This window comes from Neopsephotus bourkii, unplaced genomic scaffold, assembly GCF_033783945.1.
Source record: "Neopsephotus bourkii isolate Nb327-2 ecotype Australia unplaced genomic scaffold, CSIRO-AGI_Nbou_v1 NB_1572, whole genome shotgun sequence".
Classification (NCBI taxonomy): domain Eukaryota; kingdom Metazoa; phylum Chordata; class Aves; order Psittaciformes; family Psittacidae; genus Neopsephotus; species Neopsephotus bourkii.
In genome coordinates, this window is record NW_026902048.1 from 142,603 (window position 1) to 164,200 (window position 21,598).

General features: G+C 53.1%; 1 long non-coding RNA gene across 1 annotated transcript; it reads right to left on the bottom strand.

The window, feature by feature from the left end:
* Positions 1–4,465: 4,465 nt before the first annotated feature.
* Positions 4,466–10,086, bottom strand: LOC133221876 (uncharacterized). The gene is made up of 3 exons (XR_009728081.1): positions 9,846–10,086; positions 6,446–6,543; positions 4,466–4,493 (listed from the first exon to the last, which is right to left on the bottom strand). It is a non-coding gene; the product is annotated as an uncharacterized LOC133221876 (long non-coding RNA).
* Between the last annotated feature and the right edge of the window lie 11,512 nt (positions 10,087–21,598).

Genomic DNA, 21,598 nt, shown 5'->3' on the forward strand with positions numbered 1-21,598 from the left:
CTAATGAATAGTGTGAATTCAGCCAGAAACGGCACTGTTCCTGAGATAAATGTCACTGTATGGGGTGAGTGGGATACACAGAGCTGGGCTTCGAGTGGCCCCATCCCACAGGCAAGGGCAGCTCTGTCAGTCCAAGCCAAGTCACTGCTTTGGCTTCTTTATCAGTGCAATCTGATTATTGAAGAGCCGGTTGGTCTTTCTCCCATTGAGGAATTATGTTCTGCTGAATTAGATTTATTAAACAACGCAGCCCTGGTGGCAGAAACAAATCCATGGTTCAGTTCAAGAGCTGCTCGCTATTGCAGTTAACTTGCACTATCAGGAGAGAGGGTTGTGGTGGAAAACCAGACACTTGGATGGAGGCTTGGCCTGGAGACCTCTGCGGCGGGACTGATGGGTGACACCGAGACCCTTGGGTACCACAGTCGTTGGATGTATCTGGAGGACCACAGTGTGCTCCTTGGAGGTGTTGCTGATGTTAGAGCTGGCTCAGCTCACTGATCCTCTCTGGTCCAACTTCATGGATGGGTTGCATGACCGTCCTGTTGTTCTTTCTGGAAGCAGAGGAGCACAGATCATTGCTGTGGGCAGGGATACAGGCTGGGATGCAGGTAGGAACAGACCCAGGCACAGCCTGCTGCCTTCGGTATGAGCCAAGATGGTTTCATTGGGCTAAATTAAAGATCATCCGCTTTAACTGAAGTCCAACTCCGCTTTAGCCCACCCAAAAGGCTAGCTGTCAGCAATACAGGACTCATCCCAAAGAACCTTGGACACTAACAGATGCTGAATAATGCCCAGCTCTCCCCATCACTTCTTTCACACATGTAGTTACACCTTTCAGGCTGGCATCATCAGCAGAGTATAAATGGAGCCCAATGGAGAGCACATGTATCTGACCAAGGTCTGAAGGTGTTTCTAGGAGGGGAACATCCCCCAGGGTAAGCCAGGAGCCCCATCCCTGTGCCCCATGCATGGGAAGGGATGCTGGGCTGGCTGTGTTTAGCGGAACACCCCAAACCTAGTGATTACTACAGCCCCTGTGCAAGATACATGTGTCTGCTTGCTTGTGCTTGGCTCAGCATCACACTGGATCAAATGAACACGCTTCAGTGCGCTTAAAGAGAGGTAGAAAAGGCAGCAGGGGCTTGCTGCTGGTGATGATCTTAAGGTCCTTTCCGACCCTAACTATTCTATGAGTCTATGCCTGAGCTGCCCCAGCCCAAGGAAGCATGAGGGTTTCCCAACCTTTTCCCTGAGCAGGGCTTTAAACCCAGGTATGGGCACCCCACTCCAAACACGCACCTCCAGACCCAATCTCTCCACCCCACATGTGGACATCGGCGTTCCTGGTCCAACCGCTCCTAAAACCCCCCTCAACGGCAACCCTTAGGTGACACCTTAATTCCATTTTCCAGGAGGTTACAAGGAAATGGTTTCAATCACGGAGTCAATTCAGATTGCAATAAAACATCACATCAATATTTACATCAGCCCTGGCTTCATTTTAAAAGGAGGGATTTTTTCCCCCTTGCACACGCTGCCAAAGTAGTTAGCTGGCAAAGCAGCGCAAAAACAAGGCCTGGGAGTCACTTTTTCCCTTTGCACATCCATCATGGAGCCATCCGAAGGTTTATTTTTCCCCCAGATTCCATCATTTCCCATCCTAAAAGATTCCGTGTGTATCCCAATCTCCCAGGTAAGGCAGCGACATCAGCTCTTTATACAAATGAGAGGAAGGAGGGGAGGGAAGAGGGGAGGGAAAACGGCTTCAAAGCTGCAGCACATTAAAAGGAATTTATTAGATGTGCTGTGTGGGCAGGGTGCCAGCCAAGTTTAATATGGATCTATATACAAAGAAACTGTCTCGTTACACAGAATGAATATTTAATCATGCATGGATCAAGCAATTTCACTGAAGTAATTAAAAGCAGGCTTTGTTTATTGCTAAAAACGAGAGCTCCCCTATTGACCCGGTGCGGGGCTTCTTGTGCCATATTGAACATGTTACCTGCTGATATTAAGTTATTCAATGGGGGATTAAGGCTAATTTTTCCCCCCTTTGCAGATAAGAGCTCTTAAGCTATCTTGTCTGTTTGTGCACAGAGCAAGGGGGGGAAAGAGCCCCACAGTGGAAAAAACAAGCCTGCCTGAATCCCAAGGGTTAGGAAAACACTCATACCCATAGCAGGCAGGCAGAAATGGGTAAATTCATTCAATAATCAATGGATTAGTTTGGTCCCGGTGGAGCAGCCTTGGGGCAAAATCCCAAGGGAGGAGCTTGGTGCTGCTGGGAGGGTACCCAGGGTCATGGTGTGGGATTAAATCCAAAGCAGAGCCAGACAGAAGGATGCTCAACTGGGACATCCATCACAGAGAGACAGTGGGAAAAGCACTTAAACTGGAATGAGGGGGCTGTATCCCAGCCTTTCCCTGTGCCATAGGGAACTGGGGCTGTTGCTGCTGTCTCTTATGGTTCGTTGGATGTTAAACACCAATATGCCAATGGCTCTGAGTATCAAGCACTCACTGTGGATTAGCTTTGAAGCAAACTGACAACCAGGGATTCACTGTATAGAGCCTTAAACACATCTGTATTGCCAGGAATGGATGCTGAGCACCTGTGGACATGTGGCAGGACCAGGGGAGCTCCTTACACAAGCAAAGGCCACTTTGGATTGTACCATTTAAACCAGTGCTTGGGCATCACCCATAGCAGATCCCTCAGGTGATGGGGAGCCAAAGGAAACAGCTGCCAGGTAACCCCGGTGCAAGCAAATACGACTTACCTGGAAGAAACCCTTCAGAAACGGCCAGACCCAGCCTTGGTGCTGCTGTGATCCCTGGGGCAGGAGGCCCCAGGAGCGACTGAGCCACTCAGATGTGTCACAGCTCAAGATCCTGGTGTAGAAACCCTCCTGCAGCACCTCCGCCTTGCAGGGTGCGGGTACCAGTGGAAGAGGCCGTGAGCATCAATCCTGAGCCTGCTGGGCGCTGCGGCTTTGGGGTGCAGAATGGGGACCCCACAAGGCTCCTGCAGGGAGATACAACATCAACATTTGTGTGTTAAGCACCCCGAGCCCTTAGGCAAAACCAATAGCTATGGACAAAATGCCTGTTAGAGAGAAGCAGCTTCAACAAGCTTAAATAAAACTATCCCTGGGAGCAAGAACTCAGAATCCCAGACTGGTTTGGGTTGGAAGCCCCTCTCCAGGCTTGTTGCATCCCCTTTAGGCTCTAAGCTCTCCCCAGGGCCTTCTCTTTCAGAGCACAAGAAAAATGAGGTGCAAAGGGCTGGAAAAACAAGAGCAGAGGTTGGGGAAACCCAAGCAGCAAGGAAAACACCCGAATGGAGACGCCTTAAAAGCCAAAGAGCATCAGAGCCATGGTACCAGACACGAGGCGCTTCCAGGATCCTGCATCCCGATGCACCTCTCCCTGCTCATCGCAGCCATCTCCCTACTGAGAGCCTCTTGTGAGCTATTAGCAGATGAGGATATCCCTGCTTTACCCTGACTTTGCGTAACTATAAATGACAGAGCAAATTGCCACTCGGTGAGAACACGGGCCTGATGCATTTAAGCTGACAGCATCTCTTTACATGATGATTATTTATAGCACATTAGCACCAGGGCGGCTTCGCCAGGCGCAACCCGGGGCCGGCGGCTCCCGACCCGCAGAGGGGCTCCTTAGAACAATAAAGCACCACTGCTGCTTCCCGGAGCCCCAGCGAGGTCATGGAACAAAGTAAAAGCCAGGGGTGATGACATTTATAAGCACTGAGATCTTAAAGACAGAAAAAACACTACTGTGGATGAAGGCTTTGAATCAAACTTTAATGAAAAGATGGAATTCCGGCCAAGAGCTGCTCGGCTGGAATATGAAGAACATTCACGCCCTTTGCTAGCTCCACTTTTGCTATGGGATGCTTAAAGACACGTGCACATACATATGGAGGCGTGTATGGGCATGTATATATGCACACACATGAAGGGGGACTGTGCGCATATATAGGTGTACATAGAGATGGATGGACAGATGAAAGGGGAGGTTTCCTCTGTATTCAACCAGTATTGATCTCAACATTAACCATTAACACATCCAGCTGACTCAGTGCTTTCCCAATAAACCCTTCTGGCCTGTCACACTCACTGCTTAGCAGCGCTGTCAAACACAGCAGTGATGCTGAGCCTCACTGGGGGCTGCCCTGTGGCACCAGTCTGGTCCTCTCCGCAGCTGGTGATGGCTCCTTCTCGCTGAGGCAGAGGGATGATCCTGCACCAGGACCCTTCCAGGGCTGACCTGCAGGTAGTTATCTTGTCTATCCCTCGTGTTAACATCCCCTGACCTGCGTGTGTGGAAGGGAACCGGAATCACAGTGTGTAATTAAGATGTGAGCTCTGATGTGCGGGCAGGAAGGTGAGGGGAAACATGGCCCCTCAAGGTCAGGCACCAAACCCGGCAGCAGCGTTATCTCCAGCTGATTGCATCATCTGCATACGGAATGAAAGACAATTAATGTTTGCCATGCACAGACTGGTGCTGCGATCCCCTCGCCCCCCCTCCCTCATTCATCTCCCAGTAACATCCCGAAAGTCGCGTGGGGCAATGAAACACCAAGAACCCTCTCTGGTGATGTGAATGGGAGATAAACCTCTTCTCTTGTCAGCGAGCCTAAAGGCAGGAGCTGGAGCTCCCCCCGAGCCAGCGATCTCACCTGCAGCCATTTGCTTCATTAGGAGAAAACCCTATTCTCCACTAAATTGGGTGGCTAATGTCTATCATTACAACCTGCCAAGGAAGCGGGTTTGCCCTTCTCCTCTGTGCCAGGCAGACAGCTGAACCTTCTATTTACCTACAAAGTATCCCTCAGCCCTATGTTAAAGAGGATGAGAGACAAATTACACCTTCACGCTAATGGTTGATGATGCTCCTACTGCGCGCCTGGAGGCCTCTTCTGTCTTACTTCTCCAAGCCATAAACCAATGATTTGTCCCAGGTATATTTTTCATCAAGCCCATAAAAACTTCCAGTTGATGGTAATGGAGGAAGAGTTTATCTCCAATGGGTCCCAGACAGGCTTATGGCAAGAATATGCCAAGTACCCATTAAACAATAAGACATAACAGGGCATGTGTTCGAGCGCAATAAGGATGCGCGGAGGTGAGTTAGAGTGATTACACCCTGATTGGAAAAGCTCTTTTAAAGCAGCTTCGTGCTGGAGATGGGTTTGGGGAGGGGTGGTCCCGCATGGGTACATGCACGGGTTCCCCAACCCCAGCTCTGCAAACACCAAAGCTCTTATTCACAGTGATGTCTCCTGCAAAGGAGCACCCAACCCAGCTCTGTTGGGAGAAGGGGAACAGCACCCAAGTCCTCAAACAGCCATAAACTTATGGGCACACACTTGAACACACACAAAACCCCAGTGCAAGCACTGAGCTCATGGGAAAAGCAGGGCTGGGACCCTGTTCCAGCCCCAAAACCTCAATATTCCACCGTGACCAAACGCCCATGTGGGTTTTCACACAGAGCATCCCCAGGCACCCGCTGCTGCACCTTCTCTTAAAGCAAAGAACCATACTAAAACCAGACCCCAAAACTGCAGAGACCTTGCAGGGATGGAGCTACCCAGGGCCTGCAGCTTCACCCCCCCCCCAGAACTCACAGCCCTCTTTGGTGCTTGCTGCATCGTGCTCACATCTGCAGCCACAGGCTGGGGTTTGCTCGGGTTCCTTTAAAGCTTGGCCCAGCTCTGAAGCTGCAGCCCAGGTCCTGCTTCTCACACAGCCCTGTTCCACTACATCTTTTCCCTTTACTGCTTATAACCTTTATTAGCCCAGCAATAAGAGCAGTGCACACCTCAACACAGACCTCATAGGGTTAGGGTCATAGGAGACCACGCTATCTCAAGGCTTACTTTTGAGTGCAGTTTATAGCTGAGAAACAGAGCCCAGCCTCTGCCCAGCTCCTCTGCTCACTTCTCACTAAATCCCTGCAACCCCGTTTGCCATCCAACACCTTCTTTATGCCGCTTCCCTGCATTTACACTGCCCAAACTGGTGGGATTCCAGTGTGCAAACTGGGCGCTAACCAGCACTTTACCCACCTCTGGTTTTGACCAAACCTCACCCCGGTGCACCCCATTTGGTCCTGGTTTTGGGCAGCACACAAAGGCAGGGCTGTTTGTATGTAAAAGATGGTTTACATGGTGGATATTACAGGGCACATTTGCACCCAGCCGTGCTCCAAGCTGGTTTGAAAGCCTCACAGGGATGGGGTGCAGGCAGGTCCTGCTGCAATGCAGAAGGTGAGCAAGCTCACACACCTCTCCCTGCAGCCCTCCCCAAGCCTTTCCCATGGTGAGAAAGCCACCCCACACAGCCCTGCTCCCCTAAAGCCTGGTTGAAGCTGCACTGAAGCACTTAAAACCAGCCCAGTGCACTTCAGAGGCTTGACAGCGACAGGAATGAAGGACTTCCCATGGCAGCCTGGAGAGCGCATCCCTCTCATCCCATCTGAAGTGGCTCGGAGAAGCTGCAACTGAAAGTCTCTCATGAGAAGCAAGCACCGGATCTCTGCACATTAAAGACAAACCAGCCTCAAAAAGGCTCCCCTGATCCACGTATCCCAGGGCTCATGCTCCAGCACACCCCAAAGAGGCACCCGACCACCCCGCACGGACCTGCTCCCCATTGGCACAGACTGCCCAGCTCCAGGAACATCACCAAAATAGGATGAAGTGAAAGGAAACTATGCAAGATGAGGGGAATGAGTGTGGAGATAAAGCAAAGGGAGCCCGGGAGGGTTCATGCTTGGGGATAAGTGGTATAATGGGGAAGGAAATTGAAACGGAATTCCTTGGAATACAACGTGCTGCTAATGGGTTCCCTCTGCACCGCCGGAGCAGAGCCTCTCCCCATCTGGATCCAATGGCAGTGTTATCCCAGGCCGGGTGTGTGTGTCAGAGACAGCCAGCCGCTCCGGAGAGCTTTGTCTGAGCGTGAGAAGTGAGCTGCACCGGCACAAATCCCATTGGGAATTATGGATGGATCCCTCCGGGTTTAGCTGGATGAGGTGGATGTGCAGGTCAGCGGCAGGACACCGGCAGCTTCCAGTCACTTCCATGAACCCATTGCATGGAGGTGATGCCTGCAGCAGCAGAGGTGCTGCAGCATCCTGGGCACTGGAATCACCCCAAAACTGCAGCGGGGTGCGATGCATCCTCCCTGCAGCGCCCAGGCAGGCAGCGATGGGCACAGCACAGCTCTGACACTGCCGATCCGAAGCCGTGCCTTCTGCCAGAGGTAGAGCCTTGGCATCTGCACAAGAGCAGCGTTTCTAGCAGTGCAATGGCCCTTTTCCAGCATGCCATTATTCCTACTTTATAGCATTGCACAGCGGCCAGCGAATGGATCCGCCGAGTCTCTTTGGCACCAGGGAGGTTAACATTTTCCTCTTGGCACTTGTGCATTGATAGCTGTTAAGTGCAGGCTGCTCCTAGGCCAGGGCTATGCCTTTCAATAAGCTCTTCCTTTACCATTTCAAAGCCTCCACAATAAGTATTACTTCCTGGCAATTCCCGTTAGCAGGCGGGTACGTGCTCTGCCTGTGAGACAATGCTCTGGGAGCAGGAGAGGGCTCTTTGCTGGAGCCTTGCTGTCGTTGCTGCTTTTGTGGTAGCGGAGGAATGGGGCTGCTATTATATTTTCATCTCTTTGTCATGTGTTGCTATTGGAAAGCTGCTCCCCAGGCTCGCTGGCCACCACATGAGCTGGTTAATGGTAATAAAAGATTAAATTCACTACGGGATCAGCGAGGCTTTCAAGAAACACACAACGTTCTATTAATCCCAGACATGCAGATTATTGCACTTATTACTGGGTTTAAATATGGAATGGAAACGAGAGCAGGAGAAGGGACTGTGCAATATCTGAACTATCCAAGCGTGCCCGTTACCCGGGGAGGAAATAAATCCCCTCGGCCCCTCAAGTCCTTGCCACTGGAAGTGCTGCACAGGCAGAGCCCTTTGTCTGCCATTAGGCATCGATCCAGCCCTTAATGAGGTCAACAGGAGGCTTTCCATGGGCTTCAGCAGCCCTTGGAGCTGCTCCTTCCCTAACAAATCCAACATGAAGAAGGCTGAGACAAGCACAGCTCCATCAACGGGGCCATTAAACCCATGCTGGGAGTAGAGAAGCTGCCACCACCAGCTCACCTCTCTTTAGATGTCCGAGCATCCTTGTCCTCTGGGGCTGGTGGCCATGGCAGCATTGAGCATCACAGAGGGCATCACCATGGAGGGCACCACAGCAGCTCTGCGAGGGGGAATGGAGCTGGGCTGAACCAGAGGGGCTGGTGTGAGCGTTCCTAGTGACAAGCTCAGTCCCACGTTAGGAGCCAAATCCTGATGCTGAAAACCTCCCAGCAGGATGCAGCCCCAGTGAAACACCCCCTGCTGCATCCCCACCGCAGCCTTGCGGGGCTGGTCCTTGTGTTTCATGGCTTGGAGCCCTGGCTGTTGGCCCCGGTTTTCCCTGTATTTCTCCTCATGAGTCTTATTTCACCCTCTGGGCTCACCGATGGCTCAGCAAGTGAAGCATGTGACTTCTGGGGGGACAATATCCCATGAAAGGGTCAGAGAAAGCATTGCCCAAATATCCATATTCACCCATGCTTGTGGAGTCCTGCCTTCCCTTCCGCATGGACCACAGAAGTCAGGCAGCAGCCAAGAGCATCACGATGTCTGGGGTTTTCTCCTCCCTATTTTAGCTACGTTTGGTGCACGGAAGATACCCAGAACATTATCAACACACGAACATCTTCTCCTGCTTCTTGTTTCAAACGCACAGAACGGAGGCAAGAGCATCCCAGGGTGTGAAGGAAGCCCAATGGAGTCCATAGGATGAAAACGCTGAACACGCAGAGGGAGGAGCAGAGGCCTGGGCTGGCCGCACACATCTCGCCCTGATTTAAGCACCGGAGACTTGCGATCGTCTTTTCCTGGCGCTGGATGAGGGCAGCAATCCCCCCCAATGATAAAATGACTGCTGCGGGCTGCAGATGAGCCCGAAGATGGCTTTCTGTGCTCTGCTGCCATGGATTACACCCAGAGCCAGCCAACAGCGCCCCAACTCCTTGTGCCACACTGACATCTGATGGCAAAAGCCTTCGTTACAGCTGCGGGAGCTGGAGAGGCGCTGCCAGGGCAGGTTTGCAGCACAAAGGCCTGGATCCTGTCGGCATCCTTGTCCTAACAAACTGCTCCTTTCCTGCGGTCTGAGAGGCACAAAGATCAATGACAGTGCTCGGAGGTTAAAGCTATAGAAACCGGAGACGGGTTTGTGTTGGAAGGGACCTTAAAGCCCATCCAGCCCCAACCCCTGCCACGGGCAGGGACCCCTTCCACTGGAGCAGCTTGCTCCAAGCCCCTGTGTCCAACCTGGCCTTGAGCACTGCCAGGGATGGGGCAGCCACTTTGTCCTTTACCCTGTGAAAAGCAGAATGAGTGCAAGCAGCATCACCAGTGAGAGCCGAGCACCACCTCCACCAGTTTCCCCATCACCTCTTATAACTGGGTGAGTTTTGCAGGGGAGCAGGAATAACCCCGCTGCGAGTCACAGGGGAGCTCATCCGAGCCCCTTCGGTTGCTGTAAGGTGACCACTCCCGAGTGAACGGGACTAATTCACAGGATTCAGCAAAACTGCTTGAAATAACCATCACAGAGAGCAGCCATCCGTGGATCAAACAAGGCTGCATCACCCTCGGGGGAGCCCTGCCATAACCACTTAACCAGCCCCCACCGCAGCCAGCCCCAAGCCCCACAAGTGTAATGGGGTTTTACCTCCAAGCCCTGTATGGAGCAAGGATCCTCCTGCCTGCAGGCAGCAAACCCGGGGGGCAGAGATGAAGGTGCCTGGGAGTGATGGAGCTGGACAGGTCCCGAGATGATCTTCGCCTTGCTTTAAAGCCCTGGTGTTTCAGGCATCCTTTGTTCTTGCACAGCTCCAGCAGGACTCTGCTAAAACCCTTGGCCAGCTCCAACACCGCCTTTTCCTTTCTGTCTCTTAACAGACGCCTGCTGGGAGTTAATCCTCTCTGCTGCGGCCACGAACAGAGCGTCAGGAGCGCCCTTTAGATAAGGTTGCTGCCATTCATTAGCCAGTATTTGCACCAGAGCAGGAAGATGCAGGGAGCTTCCTCAGCGCTGAGCATCGCGACTGTGGGCTGCGGAGGAGCCACCTCCCTCCCTGGGAGCACCAGGGCATCCCTGGCCGGGTCAGGACCGGGATGCAGCAGGATGAGCATCCCCTTCTCCCTGCTTGCTTCCTGCAGGTCTCCTTGCGCAAGGAGCTGGACCACCAGCACCAAGCACCGCACCCCCGAGGGCAGCTCCCCAAACCCTTCCCATCCAGCAGCAGCTCCCAGGCCCCAACCTGCCTGCAGGTGATGAGCGGGAGCCATCACCCTTATTCCATGTGCTTCAGGCAGGCGCTGATGACTTGAGGTCACAACCCCTCACTAATGAGAGGCTATTGTGTGCCTGACCGATGCCCCGAGGCGATTTGTCCCTCCCCACGCTTGTTATTCCTACATGGAGCAGACACCGAGTGATTTCTCTTACTCGGGGCAAGGTTTCCTCCCTGTAAAGTAAATAAGTGTGCCCGTATTTGCGCACAGCGCTCCTGAGCGCTGCAATATCTATTTATAAGACTTAGGGAGTGTAAAAACCCAAACTGAATCCCTGCAGCAGCTTCAGCCAAGCCAACCACCGAATGCATTAACATCTTCCTCGCAGCCAGACCACACAAACCCCGTCTGGCAGCATCTCCCCAGCCCATACCATGCCAACCGCTCAGACCACCCAAAAAGCCACACTGGCTGCAGAGTGCAAACTGCTCCCTAGAGATGGGGCTGCAGCATCTGAAACCCAGGAGCACCCCGAGGAGCCCCACAGCCTCCATCAGGGACATGATACCAAGGGCGAGATGCAGCAAAGCATCGGATGTAAACCAGCCTATGAGGACCTGGCTGCTGCTTCCACACCAAGGTGTCCCCTCAAATCACAGGGCTTCTTTAGCCTTGGGGCATACCCAGATGCTCGCAGCTCGGATGGGGCCGTGCTCCTTCAGTGTGCTCTGCAGCGCTGGCCTTCTGGAAGGCAAACAAGAGCAGTGTCTCCACTCAAAAGCCCTCTAAAGGCTCGGGGGTGATTGATGTGTTTTAACGATCAACCGCCGCTGGTTGAAGAGGAGATAAATGCAGGACCGAGCCCTGGGGCTACGCAAACAGTGCCAAAGAGCAAGCAAAGAGCCCGACCAGACCGGCTCTGCTCCGCAGAGGAAGCACCCGGCAGCGAGAGGAGGGAGCCCCATAGCAGGGGGCTGGAAGTGGCCGAGTTTAAAGGCCCCTTCCTTGCATGAGCAGGGTGGGAAGGAGATGGGGGCTCCTCAGTGCGTGGAGGGAATCAAAGCCAGCAACCAAGGGATGCGCGGGACTTCAGGTGGGGTTCAATGGGCCATTTAGCAGGTAACTGTCACTTCAGACAACACGGATTAGGCAGACAACGGGAGCCAAGCTAGGGTGACGCCGCTCATAACCCAGTGGATGCTCAAACGCTGGGGCGGCTGGATAAATAGACAGTTTAATTAAACCAACAAGTCATCGTTTATTTTCCCATCACAATAGGTTAAATGACTTTTTATTCCCATTTTCCATCTCAACAGAGCAGACTTTTTGGTAATAAAAGCTCAACTCTAATTAACAGCTGGTGTGGTTGTACTTGGCAGCACTGCGAGTAATTCAGTACAAAGCAAACACATTTACTAGAAATGGCTTTTGATTGCAGAGCCCAAGGTAATGGATGTTTTGGGAGCGGGTGCCAGCGGCAGTGTGGTTATTGTTTCAGGATGGAGGACAAGGGGAGAGCGGGAATGGGGCTGGCCAGGGAGGTGGAAGTGGGAAAACAACTAACTGATAAAGCAGTTGGCACCCATGGGTGATGCTGAAAGGCCTCTTGGGGCAGGCAAAGCTCTGTGTGATGAGGGGGTTCAAGGGGAGCCCCATGGCAGGAGGGTCACAGTAAGAGGTGAAAACACAAGGATGAATGATCCCATGGGCACCCGGTGCTGCCTTATGCCAACCCCATCCCCTGGGACTCGGGTACCACTCACCCAGTGGGCAGAACCATGTCCCCCATTCCCATGGGTGCTCCCCATACAGGCAGAGGAGCATCCACCCTTGCTGCTACTGTTACAGATCAACAGATGCCATTTAGAGCTGCGACATCAAATCAGCCCAGCTCATCATTTCCTATTATAACCTCTTCTTTTCCTTTCCTTTCCATCAGCACTGCTTGATGCAGCAGCTTGCTGCTGGTTAGTGCCAGGGAGGAAGAGGCTGCTGCTGTTGGCTGTGTCAGCAGCTTCACTTGCAGTGGTGTGATTTACACCCCCCCACCCCACAGCCCCAGGGTTTATCTAGTCACACTATGGGGCACATCTACCCCTTTCCTAATGGCTGTCATTATTTATGCAGGAATATTGACAACAGCTTGAAGTCCTGGCCATAAAAACGATTTGAAATCAATCTCCCATGTTTCACTTACTGATTTCCCATCCAAAGGGGCTCTCCAGTGATTTAAATACCACATCCTCATCCCGGCCTCCACATCGATCCCTGCTCACATGGAGTGGTCCTCGCACCTTGTGATCTGTCCCCCGAAGGTGGCAGCTTTCCTATAAGATGGAAACAGATTTCATCAAGTTAAAACAGGGAACAGGTTTATTTGGGGGTGTAAGGAGGGATTTGACATCCAAACTGAGGAGGGATGGATGCTCAGAGGGAGCCACGTCTGCCCCTCAGAATGGGGTTTGGGGCACCAGCCTCTGCTTCCAACAGCAGCATGGATTCTGGCACGGTTTGGGTTGGAAGGGACCTTACAGCTCCTCCAGCTCCAACCCCTGCCATGGGCAGGGACCCCTTCCACTGGAGCAGGGTGCTCAAAGCCCCATATGGGAGCAGGTAATCTTGACATAGAAAAGACAGAGGCAAAAGAGCAACTGGGGGAGAGAGGAACCCAACTCTGATGCCCACCACCAATGGCAGGAGTCAATCTGGATGCTGCATCCGAACCCTTCATGATCTTCTGCACGCCTCTGATAGGTAAGATGTCCTTGAGCAGAGCATCTTCCTCCCCAGCCCCAACCTGCAGCAGTCAAACAACCAGTTCATTTGACTTTGGGCCATGCAGATGTGCTGGCAAGCCTGGCTCTGCAAGGGAGAGCAGCCACCAGGCTCCAGTAGCTTCACAAGAGGCACAGCCCTGCACATGCACCCCTGTAAACCATGCCTCTACACCAGCCAAGGCTGCTTTCTTCTGCCATCCCCACCAGAACATGAGCTCAGAATCATACTGTAATTTGGGACAGCAGCACACAGCTTGTGCAGAGCCCCATGAGCTGCAGGATCAGGCAAAACATCATGGAAACAGGGAAGCAGCTGGATGCAGAGCACATACTGGGCTGTCTGGGATGGAGCTGGCTCTAGGGTGAGCAGATTCCAGGAGCCCTGTTATATATATAATAGCAGTGCTGTAGGGAAAAGGCTGGAATGGCTTTGGGAGATCCAGCCCGGCCACTGAGCCACCCAGGCTGTGTGCTTGCCAGAGGTCAGTGAGCCAAGAATGCAAGGGGCTGTGTGAGACTTGCCATAGTGGCTGTGCTGGGAGCAACGTGCTGCAAAGAGACATGGCTTTGGGAAACACATATTCCCTGCTGCTCTTTGGGAAGTGCTTCCAGTCATCCTCCAGCCCCAGTCCCAGACCTGTCCCATGCATCCTCCTGCATCCCGTGGTACCCGGCAGGGCAGGAAGATGTATGATGCTGGGTGGGATGTACAGCATCGGACCCTGGGATGCAGCTACCTAATGGAGGGGTGTCCAGTCCCTGGAGAAGGGGGTTATGCTCCCATTAGGATAACTCACCTAGCTGTAATATAGCTCTCTCTATGTATATATATATATATATATATATATGTATGACTATTACCTATATAATAAATACCTGCTGGACGTTATAGTGGTGGCTTTGAAGGCGCAGGCTGCAGGTACACGGTGATCACAGGGTGACTTTAAGCGAAGCAAGAAACCAGGAGACAGCAACGTCAGCCCTCAGCTTCCTGGGAAGAGGTGGAGAAAGCTGCTGCCCTGGGGGGGGTGAATGGTTTTCCACTTCATCCTTCAGCCTCTCCCAAGCAACCGGTCCAGTTCCTGCTGCACAAAGGGGGAACGTGATGTTGGGTGGGTGGTGTGGATGCCCCCTCTGCCTGCTCAATGAGCTCTTATGGTTCTTGTCACCTCTCCTTTGCTCTGTCTGGGTTTGAAAACCTGCCAGGAGGGAATAAGGAGATGCATTCAGAGCGGCTTAACCCAACCTCAAAACACAAGGTGATGCTTTCAGAGCCCAGCCACTGATGGGAACGAGCCAAACCCAACCATGAGACACAACCCAGGGAAGGGAAAGGGAAGGGAAGGGAAGAACCCTGCACCTGCATTTGCTTTGTGTGACCTCTAACTCCAACTGTCACCGAGCAAATACAGAGAGGAGGAAAAACCACCGTGTCCTAAAGCAAACAGCAAGGACAAGGCTGATGAGAGCATTTAAGCGGTTATTAGAGTGTGCTTGATTGCAGCCCTTGCCGGAGCCCCACGGAGCATGTGATGTTTGTTTTACCAGCACTTAGCAGCTGTCCTGTTAAGGAAGAGAACAAAGTGTAGGTGTTATAAAGTCAATATTGGTACAAGGAGGCGTGTGACAAAGGGCTACGCGCTGCAGCATCGCTCCCATCGGGTTCATGCAGCTTAGCTGGAGCTGACAGCATCCCCCTGAATTACACTTCCAGATGTGTAGGACAGGAACGATCAAGATCCCGGAGCCAGCGTGGTTGTTCCCACTGATGAGATTCGGGTGCGGGGATGGGGATGGTTGGGGTTTTAAATCGGAAGTAGAAGATGGATTTCTGGATTGAATCGAGAGGGTTTGCAGATGGTTTCACTCCCCCCCCCCAGAGCTGCAGCACTGCTGCAGGTGGAGCTGCTCATCCATACACACCCCATTGTTGAGCCCCATCCAAAGGAATTACACCTGTACAGTGGAATTTATCCTGTTTATTGTGGCCAAGAAATGCATTGAAATGAAAGGTCCGTGCCCCGAGAAGCTGTGGCTGCCCCATCCCTGGCACTGCTCAAGGCCAGGTTGGACACAGGGGCTTGGAGCAAGCTGCTCCAGTGGAAGGGGTCCCTGCCCATGGCAGGGGTTGGAGCTGGATGGGTTTTAAGGTCCCTTTAACCCAAACCAGGCTGGGATGCTAAGATAAGCTTCACCTGGAACAACACAAAGGCTGTTGAGATGCCTACCCACGTCCCACCCCAACACCCTTTGGCCACACCGCATCTCAACAGCGGCAATTGAGAGACCACAGCCCAAAACACGGCTCTGATGTTCCCACCTGGGCTCTGCTGCAGTCACCCCCCAGCTCTGTTTATAAAGGCAGTGCTGACGTTGTTATGAAGAGCAATGTCCATTTGATAAAGTTAATTACTTCTTATTTGCAATCCCTTTGCTTTGGGGGCTGGACTGGGGGATGAGCATCAGCAGGCTGGGACTGATGGGCAGGGCCTGACCCGTGCTGCTCCCACCCGCTGTCAGAGCACGCATTAACCCAGCAGATGAAGGTATTAACGGAGCAGAGCCGAGCATTCCCAAAGCAATAACGCATTCGGAGAGCCCGAGCTCCAGTAAACATTGACTCAGTCTTATTTTCCCCCTGAACTCCTTGGAGCAGCCGCAGGATCGCGCTTCCCGCTCCGGTTTCAATCATCAGGGTGATGTTTAATACACTTCTATTATTGCAACGCTTTGTTTGCATTGGTTCATTCCGATGCCCCTGCTCCTGAACCTCAGGATGCCAAGCCCCTGCAGAAGGCTCACCTTGTAAACGATGCACCCCCATTTGCAGCCACCATCATTCCTCCATCCAACAGCCTGGAGAATACTCAAGCCAGTTGGGTTTAGTGTATCCCAGGCAGAAAACAAGCCCCAGGCTTGCTGGTCCCTAAGGCAGGAGCAACACCACACACACACACACTCACCTTCCTCTACCTACAAGACCACACATCCTCGTGAGCAGATTTTCTTCCTAAATCCCCTTCCTGAAGCCCATGGGAATGGCTTGAACCTGCCCAAGGGGAGGCTGAGCTGAGCTCTTAGGCAGAAGCTCTTCCCTGTGAGGGTGCTGAGGCGCTGGCACAGGGTGCCCAGAGAAGCTGTGGCTGCCCCATCCCTGGCAGTGCTCAAGGCCAGGTTGGACACAGGGGCTTGGAGCAAGCTGCTCCAGTGGAAGGGGTCCCTGGAAGGGCTTTGAGGTCCCTTCCAAACCATTCCATGGCTCTATGAACTCGTGCATCCAGAGGCCTGCAGTAAGCAATGAAGCACAGCATGGGAGATCAGGCGTTCCTGTTTTCCCTGTGTACATCAGGAGTCAGGTGCCCCACATCACCGCCCTCCTCCAGAGCATCCCAGCACCCCCATTGCCACTATTTTCCTCTGTCCTTCTGCTTCTACTGCCCTCCAAAGGCTGCATCCCCCAGTACAGGAGGCCTGGAAGTGCTGCTTGTGCATGGACCAGTGGCCGCATGGTACCCACTGGTGGGTGAGGATGCTGATGCACCAGGACCCCCTATGCTCCCCTTTGCCAGGCAGAGGCTGCATAAACACCTACAAGGAAAAGGCTAACAAATGACTTCAGAAGAGCTCTGAGCAGAGCAGAAGGGCTGCTCCACCTCGGGACACAGCAGGGTATGAGGGTTACCAGGCAGAGCTGGTTGTTACTCACAGGACGTGGTCCATGTAAAGGTTAAACCTCCACCAGACAAGGGGGGTTCAGACCTCACTGGGACCAAGAGCTCCCCAGGCTCTTCTCATTCCATTCCTCTGGCTTTTGTCTGCAGAACACCTTCTACCCCTTTCACCAGCACGGAGCCAAGAGCCCAAAGCTAATATTTATGCCTTGATGATGCAATCTCATCGCAAATCACTGCTTCGATAATCCGGCCATTTAATCATCCAGAGATGGGGAGAAATAAGCGGATTAGCTTCTACTGCAGGGAATTGGGTTTGACAGGCTCGAGGGGGGCTTTTCCTAATGAAGAAACAAGAGCAGCTCGTTGTACACTAAACCCAGGTATCCAAAGCTGCAGCCCAAGAGGTGGTGGGGCAGGCAGAGGCTCTTCCACAACCAGATAAACCCATTGCTCACCAAGCAAGGAGTTCTCATGTAAACCAAGGGTTAAATGATGCATTTATCTCTTGCACATCCAGTCCTGGGGACCTAAGCAGGGACAAGGTGGGAATGAGCCCATTGCCTTTCCCTGGGAGCTGGCTCCAAGCAATCTCAATGTGCCGACGCTACCCCTGGATAATAGGTTTAGCCAAGGCAAAGGACAGCTTTCTTCCCTATAGAAAACAGCTGTTGCTCCCCATCAGCACCCAAACACCCGTTTCCCCCTCCTTTCACAGGCGCCCTGTCCACGAAGCTGACTATAATCCCAGACAATGTAATTTTAGCTCGTGGGTGGCTTATTTTTAACAGCCTCTGAAGTGCACATAAATCAAGGCAGACGCTGCAGACAGATGCTATTCTGGGAAGCAGGGAGCAGTGCTTTGGAAAAGATCGTTCCTTCCATGGCATTCCGGCTGCCGGAGCAGGTCCTGCCCAAAGGGGGATGGCCACCGAAACATCTGCCCTGGTTATAAGGGAGGATAAAGCCCTGTCCTGTGGGCACTTGGTGCTGCCAAGCTCTCTCTGCTAGAGATGCTTTTGTCTCCAGCGTTAAGGCTCAAGGTGACTTCCATCAGCCCCAAGCCCTTGAGGCTGCTCCCAGCATTGTCCCCACGCTGCCAACGTGGGGTCTGTGGTTCACCCACGGCCGTGACTCCATGAGGGCTGCTCCTGCCTGCCAGGGTTATTGCTCCTCATTATTCACACTGTGCTGTGGACAGAGCCTCTCCGAAGGAAAGCAGCTCCAATTCCAGCACCTTCAGGCACTCTAAAGCTTAGCCCTGCAATTAAGAGCCAGCTTTCAGCTTCACACCCAGCCCCTAAGTGCCACTACAGTCACTGTGGATGTAGCCAGGGGGAGATGGAGGCCACCCCACCATGGACCACCCCTGGCCAGCCAGCACTGTCTGCCCCATGGAGCCACAGCGCAGGCCACAGACTGCAGTGATCAGGGTTGGACATGAGAGAGGAGACCACAAAAGGGGGTGGGAAACAGAACACAGTTCACTGGGAGAAAAGAAGAAGCAGCAAGCAGTGAGTGTGCCCCAAGCCTCCAGCAGCAGCTGCTCGCTGAGTCCTGCCTGCATCCAGAGGGATGCTCTGCTGTTCAGAGCCAGGTGAATCCCTGCATCCCTGTCGCACACGGAGCAGGGGTTCACAGGAGCCCAGTGGTGATGGGGCAGCAGCAGAACCTCAGGTTCACCATCACAGCCCGTTCCTCCTCGCCATCCCACAGCAGCACCAAGCACAGCCAAGGGCAGTGTTGCTCAGTGGCCACAGCCAAAGCATCGATGTTCTGCAATGCCTTTGAAGCAGAAGTTGACTTCACCCAGGCAGCCTCCCTTACCTCCCAGAACCAGGATTCCCAGCCATGCCTTTGATCCCTCCCTGCAAATAGCTTCCAGCAGGGAATGCAGGACTGAGAGTGCCCGATGAGGGGCCAGGCTGAGGACAGCTGTAGCCCTGTGGGTCAGGGGCAGAGCCAGTGTGAAGCACGCACAGGAGCTGCCAGGTCCGAAAGCAAACAGGTTCCTCCGATCCCATGCTTTCCTCCCCTGGCTCCTGGACCCTGCTGAGCACGCAGTGGGAATGCTGAGCACAGCAGCAGGGTGCAGGCATCTTTTCCACCATGCAAAGTGCTTGGCAATGGGAGCAGTAAAACCCCATGAGGTTCACTGGGAAGAGTTCATCTTCTCCTGCAGGCTGCTGGTACTGATCCCCTTAACAGCGATTCACTGCCAGGGATGCAGGATGGGGTCCTGAACCTTTGTCCCTTCCCTCGCCCAGGTTTGGATGGCAGAGCCTGGAGCAGCCCCAGCTCAGCAGCAGCTCTGCTCCAGCTCCATTCCAGGGTGGAACCTGAGCGTTCTTCTGCTTCTCATTACTCAGCAGAGGCTGCAGGCAGTTAATGCCAAGAACATCCAAGCAACAGAGTCCAGAGCCTTCACCTTCTGCCAGTAGGAAACTCTGACGGCTCAGAGCTGGCAGGGAGACGGGGCAGCGTTAGCTGCAGCCTGCGTTCTGATGTGGTAGGAATCTGTGCCCTCAAAAGGTAAGCACGAATCCAGCTCAGCATCCCTGACAACCGCTGGCTTGCTGAGGAGTTAAAGGACAGGCAAACTGGCAGAGATCCTCTAGCACCAGGCTTGCTCATGGAGGAGCATCCTTCCAGAGAGGAGCAGCTGATGGAAATGATGAAGTTTTGCAGAGCTCCAGCTACAGGGATCAGAAAGCACAGAAGTGAGAGTCAAAAGGAAGGCAGTGCCGAGCTGCTTTCACCAGCCTTTGCAGAGCAGTGCGATGCATCCTGCTGGGGTACAGCGTGGTCCAGTTGGCAGAGAGAACTGCCAGAGCCGAGGACCTGCCCTGAACCCTGTTAAATGCAAAGAGTAATCACAAAGCATCATGCCTTCACATCACCCTGGCTGCTTTGTTTGCACAAGGAACCGAACGCTCCTCAGCAACAGGTTCAAGCATCCCAACAGGAGGCAAGGGGGAAGCTGCCTCTTCCAAGCACAGGGCAAAGAGATGGCAGGGAACATTCCTGCTGCTGCAGAGAGACACCAAGACCATAGAATCCCAGAGTGGCCTGGGCTGGAAGGAACCTTTAAAGCTCATCAGGGGCCTCAGCTCTATAAATTGCCCTAAGCCCAATGATTTGGGCAATAGCAAATTTGGGGCTAACCCCCCCCAGAAACTTGCCTGCGAGCAACTTGAGTTACTTCATAGGGCTGCTTCCTTGCCCACTCAGGAAAGATGAGCTGCACCCAGTGCACAGCTCAAGGGGAACAAGGAGGAGGTGAACACGCACCAAGGAGCAAGGAGAGCTGCATCTCCAACACTGAAATCCTGCCACCACAGCCCACTTGCTTCACAAAGGCTTTTCCATCCTCCCTGGCAGCAGACTGGTGGGAGCCAGCTCTGGCCAGCATCAAGCCGGGAGCCTGCCCAGCTACTTCAGAGCAGGGTTGGTGCAGGCAAAGCCAAGCCTCCCACTGCTGTTTGCTTTAACGCTTCCCACCGACTGTCAACAGAGACTGAAGCACAAGTGCAGGGAGATACCCACAATAAATGCCAGCCCTTGTTAGCTCAGTAAATTGTGTGCTTAGCTGAGTCTAGGAGGAATCTTTGCAGAGTAAACACTGCTGGGACTACGTGCAAGGGTAAATATGGGAAGAAGACACAAAGAACGACTTGGGGAGAGCACAGCTGAATGGCACCGAACCCAACTCTGCTGATGGGGAAGCGCTGCCAGAGCTGGGCTCCATGGAGCTCCTCTTGCCTTGGTCTTCTCTTCCCCTGAGCTAAGAGGCTGCACAAAGTGAGCCCAAGCCCTGTTTCTTGCCTAAACACAAACCCAGGAGCTCTCAAAGCTCCTTCTCGCTCAAGAGGCTTCACTTTCATCTATGGTGTCCATCACAGGAGGCAGCAGTAGCATTTGAGTCATTAAAGATGTAACTGAGACAGGAGCGCTGTGTTGACTGCAGTCAAGCTCCCAAGCCAGGAAGAGCAGCCCAGCCTTCACCCTCCCCTCAAATCCCACTCAGAGGCAGGAAGCCAACGCACTTACCTCGGCCGCAGAGCTCAAGGACCATTGAAGCACACGAAGAACAAGCCATGGACTCCAGACAAGCTGTTACCGCGCTGCCACCTTCCTCCCAGTGCCAGCAAGGACAGGCACCCTCCTCAGCAAGGTCTTGTGCTTGCACTGCTGATTAACCTTCACAATGGGACAAAGTGCCTGCAGCCACTGTTCCCTTTGACCTCAACAGCTTTCTCCTTCAAAAGAAGGCATTTCTGTGCAAAGCCCTTGCAAAACAGGGTGTCAAAATGCATAACTGAGAAACAAACACGTTGGCCACGCAGCCAAGAGCTGAGAGTTAACCCAGGCTTCCACGCTGCTTTTCAAACAACCCAAATGAAGGCACATTCCACAGCTCACTATTTCCCTTTGCAAAGTTGGGAGTACCAGCTTCCCGTTTTCCCCCCAGGTTTCCCCAGGAAAGCTTCCCATGATTTCTGCTGACAGGATGATGAAATCCAAATCAGAGAGACGATGTGTCTGCCATCTGGCTCATCAATAGATCAATGACTTTAGTGTGACGTTCATTTAAATGCTAGAAACAGGAGCATGAACCTTATTGAGGTTTCTTTCCGTATTTATGTTGGCTGCTCTTCCCATCTCTATCTTCCCCCAGGGTAGCAGCAGAAGGCAGGAAGGGAACCTACAGTTAGGGGTACCCCAAGCCTCCACAGCAT